The sequence below is a fragment of the Sus scrofa genome, chromosome 6 (assembly GCF_000003025.6).
Source record: "Sus scrofa isolate TJ Tabasco breed Duroc chromosome 6, Sscrofa11.1, whole genome shotgun sequence".
Classification (NCBI taxonomy): Eukaryota; Metazoa; Chordata; class Mammalia; order Artiodactyla; family Suidae; genus Sus; species Sus scrofa.
The window spans coordinates 51,724,268-51,727,890 of NC_010448.4; positions in this window are offsets into that span (position 1 = coordinate 51,724,268).

The window sequence follows — 3,623 nt, forward strand, 5'->3', positions numbered from 1 at the left end:
TGTGTTTGGTTTTGTTTTTGTTTTTTGCTTTTTAGGGCCGCACCCATGGCACATGGAGCTTCCCAGGCTAGGGGTCAAATCAGAGCTACGGCCACCGGCCTACGCCACAGCCACAGCAACAGGGGGTCCAAGCCGAGTCTGCGACCTATACCACAGCTCACGCCATCACCAGATCGTTAACCCACTGAGCGAGGCCCAGGGTCAAACCTGCATCCTCATGGATGCTAGTCAGATTCGTTTCCTCTGTGCCACAACAGGAATTCCAAATTCAACTGTTTTTACCCCTGCAAGTCAGATGCTATCCAGACAACTGTACAATCCATAATCCTCTTATTTGGTTTTTTTGGTTTTTGTTTTGGCCGCCACTGCTACATATGGAAGTTCTTGAGTTAGGGACAGAATCCAAGCTGCAGATGTGACCTATGACAGAGGGAGCAATGCTGGACCCTTAACCAACTGTGCCACAGCAGGAACGCCTCCTTTTTTTTTTTTTTTTTTTTTTGGCCAAGCTTGCAGCATGTGGACGTTCCCTGGCCAGATCAAACCCAGGCCACACAGACTTGGGTTTGATCCCTGGCCCCACTCAATGAGTTAAGGATCCAGCGTTGCTGTGAGCTGCAGTGTGGGTCACAGACATGGCTCGGATCCCTCATTGCTGTGGCTGCGGTGTAGCCCGGCAGCTACAGCTCTGATGCAACCTCTAGCCTGGGAACTTCCATATGTTGTAGGTGCAGCCCTAAAAAGACAAAAAAAAAAAAAAAAAAAGGACAGGTAACCTTCATTATTTCATAATAAGTGTTATCATTTCCTTAACTACTCGTGTTTTTCTAGTATTTTACACACCTGATCTCCATTTTACAGCAACGCTAATATCAATAGTCTTTCTGAAAGGTAATCACATGTTCCAAACAGCAGATAGTAACAACTTCCAACACGATATCTAGGAATATTTTGCAGTTCTTTTTTTTTTTCTTCCCAACAGTCCAGGCAGGCTTTCTTCCTCTTCCATCTTCAATAATGATTGCCTTTATTGATGGCTGCAGGAATTTCAAATTCTTTCATTGCAAACTTTAAGACCACCCTGAAAGGTGTACTTTCAGGAACACTGGGTCTTTGGAGGGCAGTCTTGGGTCCAGCGTCAAGGGGATCTTAAAGGAAACCTTTGACGTGGTGGAGCTGGTCCAGAGACCCCCCCCCAACTCCATCCAGGAGCCCCACAGCCTCCAAGGTGCAGCCTGGCCCAGTTTCCACATCTTTTAGAGGCACAAGTGATCGTGCCACCTTCAGGGGGTGGCTGTATGGATTCAGGGGCTCCGCTCCTCCTTGGCTGTGTGGCCTTGGACAAGTCGCTTGACCTCTCTGGGCCTCATCTTCTTCACCCGTGGAATGGGGACACACATAGCATGCACGCCATCAGGTTGGTGTGAAGATGAACAGAATTAGTGAACAAGACAAGACTTGCCATGGGGGCCAGCACTGGGAAAATGCCAGCCCCAGTTGATATTATGCAAAAGCGCTTGGCACAGGGGTAGCCTAAGGAAATGGTCACCTTAGTTAATAGCTGCTTCTTTCAGCCTTTAGCTCATTTAATCCTCATCACTCTGCTATGTGATAAGTGAGACAGATGAAGGAATTAGTGCTCAGAAAATCATGACTTGCTCAGGTGACACGGAAAGGAAATGACAAGACCAGGATTTGAACTCAGCCGTAGGAGTTCCTGTCGTGGCTCAGTGGAAACGAACTCAACTAGTATCCATGAGAACGCGGGTTCAATCCCTGGCCTCACTCAGTGGGTTAAGGATCCAGCGTTGCTGTAAACTTTGGTGTAGGTCGAAGATGTGGCTCAGATCTGGCATTGCTGTGGCTGTGGTGTAGGCCAGGCAGTTGCAGCTCCGATTCAACCCTTAGCCTGGGAACTTCCATATGTCCCGGTGTGGCCCTAAAAAAAAAAAAAAAAAAAAAAAAAAAAAAAAGAGCTCAGCTCAACGTGGCTCCAATTCCCCCCCACATACACACATAGTGTTTATTATGCGCTATTCTGTTCTAAGCCTTTTACAGAGATTACTCGTTAATCCATACATCAGCCTCACAAAGTAGGTTACCCTTCTGAGTCCATGTCTACAGACCAGGAACGTGACAGTCAGAGAGGTTAGTTCTTGGCTCAGGGGTCACACACAGAGCGGGGATTTGCACCTGGACCTTCTGGCTCCAGTCCCTGCACTGCTTCATAGTAAGCATGTGGCAAGTTCAGAACCAATATCCAGTGTCCTGAGGCCAGAACAATAAGGGACAGGGGCTCAGCTGCCCCCTTCTACCCTCTTCCCTAGAAATAACCTGGAGAAATTAGAGCGTGAGTTTGAGTTTTATTTTCCACCGCTCAATCAGCACCCATTGTCCCGCATGCCTTCTCTGTGTTCAGCCTGGGCTGGGTAGCACAGTGGGGATTGAGAGGGTCTGCCTTGGCTGTCATCCCTTCTACAGGCCTGTGTGGGAGACAGACGAGAGATCCAGAATGGGCAGGGCTGGAATGTGGGAGTCTAGGAGGTTGCAGGAACCCAGGAAGGGTGTTTCCTCCAGCCTAGAGGATCAGAGAAAGCTTCCTGGAGGAGAGAGCTTCTGAACCGAGGGGAACATCTGATCAGAGGCGAGAGCTTTGACAACCGGGGAGTAGAGAGCCTTGCGGGTGTCGGGGGTCATGGCCACAGGACAGCAGCGCCCTCTGCTGGAAGCATCCTGTAGTGCGGCGACCGGGGAGTTTGGCAAAGCACGCCATGAACTAGATTCGATGATGCTGGCTAGAAACCTGTGTGCCCAGCTTTGGCCAATTTATGCTTCTAGGACTTGACTCATTCAGTTGGTCACGCAATAACTATTTATTGAGCACCTACTTTGTGCAAGGTTGTTCTAGTGCTAAACAGCAAGAAAATACAGAGTCCTGCCTTGCAAGGCTGGCATTCCAGTGGGGGAGAATCAATAATATATCATAAAATCATCAGCTAACCTTTGCTAAATGCTTCCGATCCATATATTAACCCATGCAATCTTTGCAGCCTTAGACTACCCCATTTTACAGATTAGGGAAATGTAGGCATAGAGATTAAAGTATTCCCGAGGTTGGCACAGTCAGAAAGTGATGAAATCGGATGTGAACCCAGAGCCTAATTTGTAGCTTCACAATTATGTGGTGTAACGTAACACAGTAATGTAATTATACACGTTACAGAATTTTAGGTCCTGGAAAGTTTTATGAACAAAATCAAGCAGAGAAATGAGGCCGTGTTTCGGTGGGAAGGTGTGTTTAGAAGAGGCTGGCAAGGAGGGCCTCTCGGAGGAAGCGGCCTTTGAAAAAAAAAACAAACAAACGTCGAGGTCTGTGGCAAGAGAAATCCAATGCAAGAAGGCCATCCGTCTGGAATCGAAAATTTCCAAGATTCTAGCTCGTCGATGCTCGCGTATCCAGGGCTCCCGCGCGCTGGAATTATTTCAGACTCGACGTGCCCTAGAGGCTACAGGCTCCGCGCGCCTGATTCTGCTATTCCCGCAGGGTCCGGGCCTTGGAGCTTGACTTTCCCGGGGCGGTGGGCGGGGCCGGCCTTACCTGCGGGGGCGGGGCTCCGGGCCGC